Here is a 13,087-nt window from a genome sequence, read left to right as displayed (position 1 = left end):
CCTCCACGCCTCCCTTTCCCAATGGCAGGCAGTGGCCAGGGGGGTACCGCAGGGATCACTACTGGCACCGCAGCTTTTTACCATATATCTTAACCATCTACAAGATGCTATTAGCCATAACATTAGCAAATTTGCTGATGATACTAAGCTGGCTGGCAGGGTGAAATGTCATCAGGATGTTAGCAGATTACAGGGTGACCTGGACAAGTTAGGTGAGTGGCCAGATGCAATTTAATGTGGATAAATCAATGGTTACCCACTTTGGTGGAAGGCAGATTACTACCTAAATGGAATCAATTTAGGTCAAGGGGCAGGACAGAGAGATCTGGGGGTTCCTGTACACCACTCAATGAAGGTAAGCATGCAGGTACAGCAGGTAGTGAAGAAGGCTAATAGCATGCTGGCCTTCATAACAAGAGGGATGGAGTATAGAAGCAAAGAGGTTCTTTTGCAGCTGTACAGGGCCCTGGTGAGACCACACCTGGAGTACTGTGTGCAGTTCTGCTCTCCAGATTTGATTCTGGCTATTGAGGGAATGCAGCGTAGGTTCACCAGGTCAATTCCTGGACTGGCGGGATTACCTTACACTGAAAGACTGGAGCGACTGGGCTTGTGTGTACCCTCGAGTTTAGAAGACTGAGAGGGGATCTGATTGAGACATTTCAGATCATCAAAGGATTGGACACTCTGGCGGCAGGAAACATGTTTCCGCTGCTGGGTGAGTGCCGAAACAGAGGACACTGCTTAAAAATACGGGGTAGACCATTTAGGACAGAGATGAGGAGAAACTTCTTCACCCAGAGAGTGGTGGCTGTGTGGAATGCTCTGCCCCAGAGGGCAGTGGAGGCCCAGTCTCTGGATTCATTTAAGAAAGAGTTGCATAGAGCTCTCAAGGATAGTGGAATCAAGGGTTACGGAGATAAGGCAGGAACAGGATACTGATTAAGGATGATCAGCCATGATCATATTGAATGGTGGTGCAGGCTCGAAAGGCAGAATGGCCAACTCCTGCACCTATTGTCCTCCTTTCCTGACTGCCACCCGCAGACAGCGTGCAGCCCCAATCCCTTTCTTTCCGTCTTTCTCGCTGATTTCGGCAGCGCTCCGCTCTCCTCCCCTCCCTGTCTGGTGCCTGCAGGCGACTGATGGCCGGCACAGCAGCAGCAGCAGCAGCAGCAAAAATAACCTGCCGCTCCATTGCGTGGCACAACACAAGTGCAGAGGGGTGACTTGAGCAGCCCCTGCTGGCGGAAAAAGCCTACTGCACCTGGTATTCCCAGGCGGTCTCCCATCCAAGTACTAACCAGGCCTGAGTCTGCTTAGCTTCCGAGATCAGACGAGATCGGGCGTTTTCAGACTAGTATGGCCGTAGGCACCGGCCCCTTCCTTTTCTCCCTACTTCAAGGCGTGCTGGCCAGCCACATTTTCTTTGCTGCTCTTTCTCTTTATCCCCTTTGTTTTTTTTTTCTCTTTTCTCTTTGCTCTTCCTCCTCTGTGCGTGCTTCCCTCCCTCCGTCCCTCCAGCTGCCTTTCAGCCAGCCCTTGCCCACCAGGCTCCTGTAGTCTCCCACATCCCCACGCAGGCCAACTGCAAGCCCTCCCCCTGCTTCATCAGGCTGCAGCCTGCATTCTCTCATCCTTCCGCACTCCTCCACGCCTCCCTTTCCCAATGGCAGGCAGTGGCCAGGGGGGTACCGCAGGGATCACTACTGGCACCGCAGCTTTTTACCATATATCTTAACCATCTACAAGATGCTATTAGCCATAACATTAGCAAATTTGCTGATGATACTAAGCTGGCTGGCAGGGTGAAATGTCATCAGGATGTTAGCAGATTACAGGGTGACCTGGACAAGTTAGGTGAGTGGCCAGATGCAATTTAATGTGGATAAATCAATGGTTACCCACTTTGGTGGAAGGCAGATTACTACCTAAATGGAATCAATTTAGGTCAAGGGCAGGACAGAGAGATCTGGGGGTTCCTGTACACCACTCAATGAAGGTAAGCATGCAGGTACAGCAGGTAGTGAAGAAGGCTAATAGCATGCTGGCCTTCATAACAAGAGGGATGGAGTATAGAAGCAAAGAGGTTCTTTTGCAGCTGTACAGGGCCCTGGTGAGACCACACCTGGAGTACTGTGTGCAGTTCTGCTCTCCAGATTTGATTCTGGCTATTGAGGGAATGCAGCGTAGGTTCACCAGGTCAATTCCTGGACTGGCGGGATTACCTTACACTGAAAGACTGGAGCGACTGGGCTTGTGTGTACCCTCGAGTTTAGAAGACTGAGAGGGGATCTGATTGAGACATTTCAGATCATCAAAGGATTGGACACTCTGGCGGCAGGAAACATGTTTCCGCTGCTGGGTGAGTGCCGAAACAGAGGACACTGCTTAAAAATACGGGGTAGACCATTTAGGACAGAGATGAGGAGAAACTTCTTCACCCAGAGAGTGGTGGCTGTGTGGAATGCTCTGCCCCAGAGGGCAGTGGAGGCCCAGTCTCTGGATTCATTTAAGAAAGAGTTGCATAGAGCTCTCAAGGATAGTGGAATCAAGGGTTACGGAGATAAGGCAGGAACAGGATACTGATTAAGGATGATCAGCCATGATCATATTGAATGGTGGTGCAGGCTCGAAAGGCAGAATGGCCAACTCCTGCACCTATTGTCCTCCTTTCCTGACTGCCACCCGCAGACAGCGTGCAGCCCCAATCCCTTTCTTTCCGTCTTTCTCGCTGATTTCGGCAGCGCTCCGCTCTCCTCCCCTCCCTGTCTGGTGCCTGCAGGCGACTGATGGCCGGCACAGCAGCAGCAGCAGCAAAAAAATAACCTGCCGCTCCATTGCGTGGCACAACACAAGTGCAGAGGGGTGACTTGAGCAGCCCCTGCTGGCGGAAAAAGCCTACTGCACCTGGTATTCCCAGGCGGTCTCCCATCCAAGTACTAACCAGGCCTGAGTCTGCTTAGCTTCCGAGATCAGACGAGATCGGGCGTTTTCAGACTAGTATGGCCGTAGGCACCGCCCCTTCCTTTTCTCCCTACTTCAAGGCGTGCTGGCCAGCCACATTTTCTTTGCTGCTCTTTCTCTTTATCCCCTTTGTTTTTTTTTTCTCTTTTCTCTTTGCTCTTCCTCCTCTGTGCGTGCTTCCCTCCCTCCGTCCCTCCAGCTGCCTTTCAGCCAGCCCTTGCCCACCAGGCTCCTGTAGTCTCCCACATCCCCACGCAGGCCAACTGCAAGCCCTCCCCCTGCTTCATCAGGCTGCAGCCTGCATTCTCTCATCCTTCCGCACTCCTCCACGCCTCCCTTTCCCAATGGCAGGCAGTGGCCAGGGGGGTACCGCAGGGATCACTACTGGCACCGCAGCTTTTTACCATATATCTTAACCATCTACAAGATGCTATTAGCCATAACATTAGCAAATTTGCTGATGATACTAAGCTGGCTGGCAGGGTGAAATGTCATCAGGATGTTAGCAGATTACAGGGTGACCTGGACAAGTTAGGTGAGTGGCCAGATGCAATTTAATGTGGATAAATCAATGGTTACCCACTTTGGTGGAAGGCAGATTACTACCTAAATGGAATCAATTTAGGTCAAGGGGCAGGACAGAGAGATCTGGGGGTTCCTGTACACCACTCAATGAAGGTAAGCATGCAGGTACAGCAGGTAGTGAAGAAGGCTAATAGCATGCTGGCCTTCATAACAAGAGGGATGGAGTATAGAAGCAAAGAGGTTCTTTTGCAGCTGTACAGGGCCCTGGTGAGACCACACCTGGAGTACTGTGTGCAGTTCTGCTCTCCAGATTTGATTCTGGCTATTGAGGGAATGCAGCGTAGGTTCACCAGGTCAATTCCTGGACTGGCGGGATTACCTTACACTGAAAGACTGGAGCGACTGGGCTTGTGTGTACCCTCGAGTTTAGAAGACTGAGAGGGGATCTGATTGAGACATTTCAGATCATCAAAGGATTGGACACTCTGGCGGCAGGAAACATGTTTCCGCTGCTGGGTGAGTGCCGAAACAGAGGACACTGCTTAAAAATACGGGGTAGACCATTTAGGACAGAGATGAGGAGAAACTTCTTCACCCAGAGAGTGGTGGCTGTGTGGAATGCTCTGCCCCAGAGGGCAGTGGAGGCCCAGTCTCTGGATTCATTTAAGAAAGAGTTGCATAGAGCTCTCAAGGATAGTGGAATCAAGGGTTACGGAGATAAGGCAGGAACAGGATACTGATTAAGGATGATCAGCCATGATCATATTGAATGGTGGTGCAGGCTCGAAAGGCAGAATGGCCAACTCCTGCACCTATTGTCCTCCTTTCCTGACTGCCACCCGCAGACAGCGTGCAGCCCCAATCCCTTTCTTTCCGTCTTTCTCGCTGATTTCGGCAGCGCTCCGCTCTCCTCCCCTCCCTGTCTGGTGCCTGCAGGCGACTGATGGCCGGCAGCAGCAGCAGCAGCAGCAGCAGCAAAAAATAACCTGCCGCTCCATTGCGTGGCACAACACAAGTGCAGAGGGGTGACTTGAGCAGCCCCTGCTGGCGGAAAAAGCCTACTGCACCTGGTATTCCCAGGCGGTCTCCCATCCAAGTACTAACCAGGCCTGAGTCTGCTTAGCTTCCGAGATCAGATCGGGCGTTTTCAGACTAGTATGGCCGTAGGCACCGGCCCCTTCCTTTTCTCCCTACTTCAAGGCGTGCTGGCCAGCCACATTTTCTTTGCTGCTCTTTCTCTTTATCCCCTTTGTTTTTTTTTTCTCTTTTCTCTTTGCTCTTCCTCCTCTGTGCGTGCTTCCCTCCCTCCGTCCCTCCAGCTGCCTTTCAGCCAGCCCTTGCCCACCAGGCTCCTGTAGTCTCCCACATCCCCACGCAGGCCAACTGCAAGCCCTCCCCCTGCTTCATCAGGCTGCAGCCTGCATTCTCTCATCCTTCCGCACTCCTCCACGCCTCCCTTTCCCAATGGCAGGCAGTGGCCAGGGGGGTACCGCAGGGATCACTACTGGCACCGCAGCTTTTTACCATATATCTTAACCATCTACAAGATGCTATTAGCCATAACATTAGCAAATTTGCTGATGATACTAAGCTGGCTGGCAGGGTGAAATGTCATCAGGATGTTAGCAGATTACAGGGTGACCTGGACAAGTTAGGTGAGTGGCCAGATGCAATTTAATGTGGATAAATCAATGGTTACCCACTTTGGTGCAAGGCAGATTACTACCTAAATGGAATCAATTTAGGTCAAGGGGCAGGACAGAGAGATCTGGGGGTTCCTGTACACCACTCAATGAAGGTAAGCATGCAGGTACAGCAGGTAGTGAAGAAGGCTAATAGCATGCTGGCCTTCATAACAAGAGGGATGGAGTATAGAAGCAAAGAGGTTCTTTTGCAGCTGTACAGGGCCCTGGTGAGACCACACCTGGAGTACTGTGTGCAGTTCTGCTCTCCAGATTTGATTCTGGCTATTGAGGGAATGCAGCGTAGGTTCACCAGGTCAATTCCTGGACTGGCGGGATTACCTTACACTGAAAGACTGGAGCGACTGGGCTTGTGTGTACCCTCGAGTTTAGAAGACTGAGAGGGGATCTGATTGAGACATTTCAGATCATCAAAGGATTGGACACTCTGGCGGCAGGAAACATGTTTCCGCTGCTGGGTGAGTGCCGAAACAGAGGACACTGCTTAAAAATACGGGGTAGACCATTTAGGACAGAGATGAGGAGAAACTTCTTCACCCAGAGAGTGGTGGCTGTGTGGAATGCTCTGCCCCAGAGGGCAGTGGAGGCCCAGTCTCTGGATTCATTTAAGAAAGAGTTGCATAGAGCTCTCAAGGATAGTGGAATCAAGGGTTACGGAGATAAGGCAGGAACAGGATACTGATTAAGGATGATCAGCCATGATCATATTGAATGGTGGTGCAGGCTCGAAAGGCAGAATGGCCAACTCCTGCACCTATTGTCCTCCTTTCCTGACTGCCACCCGCAGACAGCGTGCAGCCCCAATCCCTTTCTTTCCGTCTTTCTCGCTGATTTCGGCAGCGCTCCGCTCTCCTCCCCTCCCTGTCTGGTGCCTGCAGGCGACTGATGGCCGGCACAGCAGCAGCAGCAGCAGCAAAAATAACCTGCCGCTCCATTGCGTGGCACAACACAAGTGCAGAGGGGTGACTTGAGCAGCCCCTGCTGGCGGAAAAAGCCTACTGCACCTGGTATTCCCAGGCGGTCTCCCATCCAAGTACTAACCAGGCCTGAGTCTGCTTAGCTTCCGAGATCAGACGAGATCGGGCGTTTTCAGACTAGTATGGCCGTAGGCACCGGCCCCTTCCTTTTCTCCCTACTTCAAGGCGTGCTGGCCAGCCACATTTTCTTTGCTGCTCTTTCTCTTTATCCCCTTTGTTTTTTTTTTCTCTTTTCTCTTTGCTCTTCCTCCTCTGTGCGTGCTTCCCTCCCTCCGTCCCTCCAGCTGCCTTTCAGCCAGCCCTTGCCCACCAGGCTCCTGTAGTCTCCCACATCCCCACGCAGGCCAACTGCAAGCCCTCCCCCTGCTTCATCAGGCTGCAGCCTGCATTCTCTCATCCTTCCGCACTCCTCCACGCCTCCCTTTCCCAATGGCAGGCAGTGGCCAGGGGGGTACCGCAGGGATCACTACTGGCACCGCAGCTTTTTACCATATATCTTAACCATCTACAAGATGCTATTAGCCATAACATTAGCAAATTTGCTGATGATACTAAGCTGGCTGGCAGGGTGAAATGTCATCAGGATGTTAGCAGATTACAGGGTGACCTGGACAAGTTAGGTGAGTGGCCAGATGCAATTTAATGTGGATAAATCAATGGTTACCCACTTTGGTGCAAGGCAGATTACTACCTAAATGGAATCAATTTAGGTCAAGGGGCAGGACAGAGAGATCTGGGGGTTCCTGTACACCACTCAATGAAGGTAAGCATGCAGGTACAGCAGGTAGTGAAGAAGGCTAATAGCATGCTGGCCTTCATAACAAGAGGGATGGAGTATAGAAGCAAAGAGGTTCTTTTGCAGCTGTACAGGGCCCTGGTGAGACCACACCTGGAGTACTGTGTGCAGTTCTGCTCTCCAGATTTGATTCTGGCTATTGAGGGAATGCAGCGTAGGTTCACCAGGTCAATTCCTGGACTGGCGGGATTACCTTACACTGAAAGACTGGAGCGACTGGGCTTGTGTGTACCCTCGAGTTTAGAAGACTGAGAGGGGATCTGATTGAGACATTTCAGATCATCAAAGGATTGGACACTCTGGCGGCAGGAAACATGTTTCCGCTGCTGGGTGAGTGCCGAAACAGAGGACACTGCTTAAAAATACGGGGTAGACCATTTAGGACAGAGATGAGGAGAAACTTCTTCACCCAGAGAGTGGTGGCTGTGTGGAATGCTCTGCCCCAGAGGGCAGTGGAGGCCCAGTCTCTGGATTCATTTAAGAAAGAGTTGCATAGAGCTCTCAAGGATAGTGGAATCAAGGGTTACGGAGATAAGGCAGGAACAGGATACTGATTAAGGATGATCAGCCATGATCATATTGAATGGTGGTGCAGGCTCGAAAGGCAGAATGGCCAACTCCTGCACCTATTGTCCTCCTTTCCTGACTGCCACCCGCAGACAGCGTGCAGCCCCAATCCCTTTCTTTCCGTCTTTCTCGCTGATTTCGGCAGCGCTCCGCTCTCCTCCCCTCCCTGTCTGGTGCCTGCAGGCGACTGATGGCCGGCACAGCAGCAGCAGCAGCAGCAGCAGCAAAAATAACCTGCCGCTCCATTGCGTGGCACAACACAAGTGCAGAGGGGTGACTTGAGCAGCCCCTGCTGGCGGAAAAAGCCTACTGCACCTGGTATTCCCAGGCGGTCTCCCATCCAAGTACTAACCAGGCCTGAGTCTGCTTAGCTTCCGAGATCAGACGAGATCGGGCGTTTTCAGACTAGTATGGCCGTAGGCACCGGCCCCTTCCTTTTCTCCCTACTTCAAGGCGTGCTGGCCAGCCACATTTTCTTTGCTGCTCTTTCTCTTTATCCCCTTTGTTTTTTTTTTCTCTTTTCTCTTTGCTCTTCCTCCTCTGTGCGTGCTTCCCTCCCTCCGTCCCTCCAGCTGCCTTTCAGCCAGCCCTTGCCCACCAGGCTCCTGTAGTCTCCCACATCCCCACGCAGGCCAACTGCAAGCCCTCCCCCTGCTTCATAAGGCTGCAGCCTGCATTCTCTCATCCTTCCGCACTCCTCCACGCCTCCCTTTCCCAATGGCAGGCAGTGGCCAGGGGGGTACCGCAGGGATCACTACTGGCACCGCAGCTTTTTACCATATATCTTAACCATCTACAAGATGCTATTAGCCATAACATTAGCAAATTTGCTGATGATACTAAGCTGGCTGGCAGGGTGAAATGTCATCAGGATGTTAGCAGATTACAGGGTGACCTGGACAAGTTAGGTGAGTGGCCAGATGCAATTTAATGTGGATAAATCAATGGTTACCCACTTTGGTGGAAGGCAGATTACTACCTAAATGGAATCAATTTAGGTCAAGGGGCAGGACAGAGAGATCTGGGGGTTCCTGTACACCACTCAATGAAGGTAAGCATGCAGGTACAGCAGGTAGTGAAGAAGGCTAATAGCATGCTGGCCTTCATAACAAGAGGGATGGAGTATAGAAGCAAAGAGGTTCTTTTGCAGCTGTACAGGCCCTGGTGAGACCACACCTGGAGTACTGTGTGCAGTTCTGCTCTCCAGATTTGATTCTGGCTATTGAGGGAATGCAGCGTAGGTTCACCAGGTCAATTCCTGGACTGGCGGGATTACCTTACACTGAAAGACTGGAGCGACTGGGCTTGTGTGTACCCTCGAGTTTAGAAGACTGAGAGGGGATCTGATTGAGACATTTCAGATCATCAAAGGATTGGACACTCTGGCGGCAGGAAACATGTTTCCGCTGCTGGGTGAGTGCCGAAACAGAGGACACTGCTTAAAAATACGGGGTAGACCATTTAGGACAGAGATGAGGAGAAACTTCTTCACCCAGAGAGTGGTGGCTGTGTGGAATGCTCTGCCCCAGAGGGCAGTGGAGGCCCAGTCTCTGGATTCATTTAAGAAAGAGTTGCATAGAGCTCTCAAGGATAGTGGAATCAAGGGTTACGGAGATAAGGCAGGAACAGGATACTGATTAAGGATGATCAGCCATGATCATATTGAATGGTGGTGCAGGCTCGAAAGGCAGAATGGCCAACTCCTGCACCTATTGTCCTCCTTTCCTGACTGCCACCCGCAGACAGCGTGCAGCCCCAATCCCTTTCTTTCCGTCTTTCTCGCTGATTTCGGCAGCGCTCCGCTCTCCTCCCCTCCCTGTCTGGTGCCTGCAGGCGACTGATGGCCGGCACAGCAGCAGCAGCAGCAGCAGCAAAAATAACCTGCCGCTCCATTGCGTGGCACAACACAAGTGCAGAGGGGTGACTTGAGCAGCCCCTGCTGGCGGAAAAAGCCTACTGCACCTGGTATTCCCAGGCGGTCTCCCATCCAAGTACTAACCAGGCCTGAGTCTGCTTAGCTTCCGAGATCAGACGAGATCGGGCGTTTTCAGACTAGTATGGCCGTAGGCACCGGCCCCTTCCTTTTCTCCCTACTTCAAGGCGTGCTGGCCAGCCACATTTTCTTTGCTGCTCTTTCTCTTTATCCCCTTTGTTTTTTTTTTCTCTTTTCTCTTTGCTCTTCCTCCTCTGTGCGTGCTTCCCTCCCTCCGTCCCTCCAGCTGCCTTTCAGCCAGCCCTTGCCCACCAGGCTCCTGTAGTCTCCCACATCCCCACGCAGGCCAACTGCAAGCCCTCCCCCTGCTTCATCAGGCTGCAGCCTGCATTCTCTCATCCTTCCGCACTCCTCCACGCCTCCCTTTCCCAATGGCAGGCAGTGGCCAGGGGGGTACCGCAGGGATCACTACTGGCACCGCAGCTTTTTACCATATATCTTAACCATCTACAAGATGCTATTAGCCATAACATTAGCAAATTTGCTGATGATACTAAGCTGGCTGGCAGGGTGAAATGTCATCAGGATGTTAGCAGATTACAGGGTGACCTGGACAAGTTAGGTGAGTGGCCAGATGCAATTTAATGTGGATAAATCAATGGTTACCCACTTTGGTGCAAGGCAGATTACTACCTAAATGGAATCAATTTAGGTCAAGGGGCAGGACAGAGAGATCTGGGGGTTCCTGTACACCACTCAATGAAGGTAAGCATGCAGGTACAGCAGGTAGTGAAGAAGGCTAATAGCATGCTGGCCTTCATAACAAGAGGGATGGAGTATAGAAGCAAAGAGGTTCTTTTGCAGCTGTACAGGGCCCTGGTGAGACCACACCTGGAGTACTGTGTGCAGTTCTGCTCTCCAGATTTGATTCTGGCTATTGAGGGAATGCAGCGTAGGTTCACCAGGTCAATTCCTGGACTGGCGGGATTACCTTACACTGAAAGACTGGAGCGACTGGGCTTGTGTGTACCCTCGAGTTTAGAAGACTGAGAGGGGATCTGATTGAGACATTTCAGATCATCAAAGGATTGGACACTCTGGCGGCAGGAAACATGTTTCCGCTGCTGGGTGAGTGCCGAAACAGAGGACACTGCTTAAAAATACGGGGTAGACCATTTAGGACAGAGATGAGGAGAAACTTCTTCACCCAGAGAGTGGTGGCTGTGTGGAATGCTCTGCCCCAGAGGGCAGTGGAGGCCCAGTCTCTGGATTCATTTAAGAAAGAGTTGCATAGAGCTCTCAAGGATAGTGGAATCAAGGGTTACGGAGATAAGGCAGGAACAGGATACTGATTAAGGATGATCAGCCATGATCATATTGAATGGTGGTGCAGGCTCGAAAGGCAGAATGGCCAACTCCTGCACCTATTGTCCTCCTTTCCTGACTGCCACCCGCAGACAGCGTGCAGCCCCAATCCCTTTCTTTCCGTCTTTCTCGCTGATTTCGGCAGCGCTCCGCTCTCCTCCCCTCCCTGTCTGGTGCCTGCAGGCGACTGATGGCCGGCCAGCAGCAGCAGCAGCAGCAGCAAAAATAACCTGCCGCTCCATTGCGTGGCACAACACAAGTGCAGAGGGGTGACTTGAGCAGCCCCTGCTGGCGGAAAAAGCCTACTGCACCTGGTATTCCCAGGCGGTCTCCCATCCAAGTACTAACCAGGCCTGAGTCTGCTTAGCTTCCGAGATCAGACGAGATCGGGCGTTTTCAGACTAGTATGGCCGTAGGCACCGGCCCCTTCCTTTTCTCCCTACTTCAAGGCGTGCTGGCCAGCCACATTTTCTTTGCTGCTCTTTCTCTTTATCCCCTTTGTTTTTTTTTTCTCTTTTCTCTTTGCTCTTCCTCCTCTGTGCGTGCTTCCCTCCCTCCGTCCCTCCAGCTGCCTTTCAGCCAGCCCTTGCCCACCAGGCTCCTGTAGTCTCCCACATCCCCACGCAGGCCAACTGCAAGCCCTCCCCCTGCTTCATCAGGCTGCAGCCTGCATTCTCTCATCCTTCCGCACTCCTCCACGCCTCCCTTTCCCAATGGCAGGCAGTGGCCAGGGGGGTACCGCAGGGATCACTACTGGCACCGCAGCTTTTTACCATATATCTTAACCATCTACAAGATGCTATTAGCCATAACATTAGCAAATTTGCTGATGATACTAAGCTGGCTGGCAGGGTGAAATGTCATCAGGATGTTAGCAGATTACAGGGTGACCTGGACAAGTTAGGTGAGTGGCCAGATGCAATTTAATGTGGATAAATCAATGGTTACCCACTTTGGTGGAAGGCAGATTACTACCTAAATGGAATCAATTTAGGTCAAGGGGCAGGACAGAGAGATCTGGGGGTTCCTGTACACCACTCAATGAAGGTAAGCATGCAGGTACAGCAGGTAGTGAAGAAGGCTAATAGCATGCTGGCCTTCATAACAAGAGGGATGGAGTATAGAAGCAAAGAGGTTCTTTTGCAGCTGTACAGGGCCCTGGTGAGACCACACCTGGAGTACTGTGTGCAGTTCTGCTCTCCAGATTTGATTCTGGCTATTGAGGGAATGCAGCGTAGGTTCACCAGGTCAATTCCTGGACTGGCGGGATTACCTTACACTGAAAGACTGGAGCGACTGGGCTTGTGTGTACCCTCGAGTTTAGAAGACTGAGAGGGGATCTGATTGAGACATTTCAGATCATCAAAGGATTGGACACTCTGGCGGCAGGAAACATGTTTCCGCTGCTGGGTGAGTGCCGAAACAGAGGACACTGCTTAAAAATACGGGGTAGACCATTTAGGACAGAGATGAGGAGAAACTTCTTCACCCAGAGAGTGGTGGCTGTGTGGAATGCTCTGCCCCAGAGGGCAGTGGAGGCCCAGTCTCTGGATTCATTTAAGAAAGAGTTGCATAGAGCTCTCAAGGATAGTGGAATCAAGGGTTACGGAGATAAGGCAGGAACAGGATACTGATTAAGGATGATCAGCCATGATCATATTGAATGGTGGTGCAGGCTCGAAAGGCAGAATGGCCAACTCCTGCACCTATTGTCCTCCTTTCCTGACTGCCACCCGCAGACAGCGTGCAGCCCCAATCCCTTTCTTTCCGTCTTTCTCGCTGATTTCGGCAGCGCTCCGCTCTCCTCCCCTCCCTGTCTGGTGCCTGCAGGCGACTGATGGCCGGCACAGCAGCAGCAGCAGCAGCAGCAAAAATAACCTGCCGCTCCATTGCGTGGCACAACACAAGTGCAGAGGGGTGACTTGAGCAGCCCCTGCTGGCGGAAAAAGCCTACTGCACCTGGTATTCCCAGGCGGTCTCCCATCCAAGTACTAACCAGGCCTGAGTCTGCTTAGCTTCCGAGATCAGACGAGATCGGGCGTTTTCAGACTAGTATGGCCGTAGGCACCGGCCCCTTCCTTTTCTCCCTACTTCAAGGCGTGCTGGCCAGCCACATTTTCTTTGCTGCTCTTTCTCTTTATCCCCTTTGTTTTTTTTTTCTCTTTTCTCTTTGCTCTTCCTCCTCTGTGCGTGCTTCCCTCCCTCCGTCCCTCCAGCTGCCTTTCAGCCAGCCCTTGCCCACCAGGCTCCTGTA

The 13,087-nt window shown here is 52.0% G+C and overlaps 8 non-coding genes across 8 annotated transcripts; all 8 read right to left on the bottom strand.

Annotated features, from left to right (window-relative positions):
• Nucleotides 1–1,255: 1,255 nt before the first annotated feature.
• On the bottom strand, nucleotides 1,256–1,374 carry LOC132812506 (5S ribosomal RNA). Its single transcript, XR_009643686.1, has one exon. It is a non-coding gene; the product is annotated as a 5S ribosomal RNA (ribosomal RNA).
• Nucleotides 1,375–2,898: 1,524 nt separating this feature from the next.
• LOC132812505 (5S ribosomal RNA) lies at nucleotides 2,899–3,017 on the bottom strand. Its single transcript, XR_009643685.1, has one exon. It is a non-coding gene; the product is annotated as a 5S ribosomal RNA (ribosomal RNA).
• A 1,530-nt stretch (nucleotides 3,018–4,547) lies between these two features.
• LOC132812523 (5S ribosomal RNA) lies at nucleotides 4,548–4,661 on the bottom strand. The gene has a single exon (XR_009643704.1). It is a non-coding gene; the product is annotated as a 5S ribosomal RNA (ribosomal RNA).
• A 1,526-nt stretch (nucleotides 4,662–6,187) lies between these two features.
• LOC132812504 (5S ribosomal RNA) lies at nucleotides 6,188–6,306 on the bottom strand. The gene has a single exon (XR_009643684.1). It is a non-coding gene; the product is annotated as a 5S ribosomal RNA (ribosomal RNA).
• A 1,532-nt stretch (nucleotides 6,307–7,838) lies between these two features.
• Nucleotides 7,839–7,957, bottom strand: LOC132812503 (5S ribosomal RNA). Its single transcript, XR_009643683.1, has one exon. It is a non-coding gene; the product is annotated as a 5S ribosomal RNA (ribosomal RNA).
• A 1,528-nt stretch (nucleotides 7,958–9,485) lies between these two features.
• On the bottom strand, nucleotides 9,486–9,604 carry LOC132812502 (5S ribosomal RNA). The gene has a single exon (XR_009643682.1). It is a non-coding gene; the product is annotated as a 5S ribosomal RNA (ribosomal RNA).
• A 1,528-nt stretch (nucleotides 9,605–11,132) lies between these two features.
• Nucleotides 11,133–11,251, bottom strand: LOC132812501 (5S ribosomal RNA). The gene has a single exon (XR_009643681.1). It is a non-coding gene; the product is annotated as a 5S ribosomal RNA (ribosomal RNA).
• A 1,529-nt stretch (nucleotides 11,252–12,780) lies between these two features.
• LOC132812500 (5S ribosomal RNA) lies at nucleotides 12,781–12,899 on the bottom strand. The gene has a single exon (XR_009643680.1). It is a non-coding gene; the product is annotated as a 5S ribosomal RNA (ribosomal RNA).
• Between the last annotated feature and the right edge of the window lie 188 nt (nucleotides 12,900–13,087).

The sequence above is a fragment of the Hemiscyllium ocellatum genome, unplaced genomic scaffold (assembly GCF_020745735.1).
Source record: "Hemiscyllium ocellatum isolate sHemOce1 unplaced genomic scaffold, sHemOce1.pat.X.cur. scaffold_2804_pat_ctg1, whole genome shotgun sequence".
Classification (NCBI taxonomy): domain Eukaryota; kingdom Metazoa; phylum Chordata; class Chondrichthyes; order Orectolobiformes; family Hemiscylliidae; genus Hemiscyllium; species Hemiscyllium ocellatum.
Note: the sequence above shows the minus strand (reverse complement) of the source record. Positions and strands in the feature narration are given on the sequence as shown.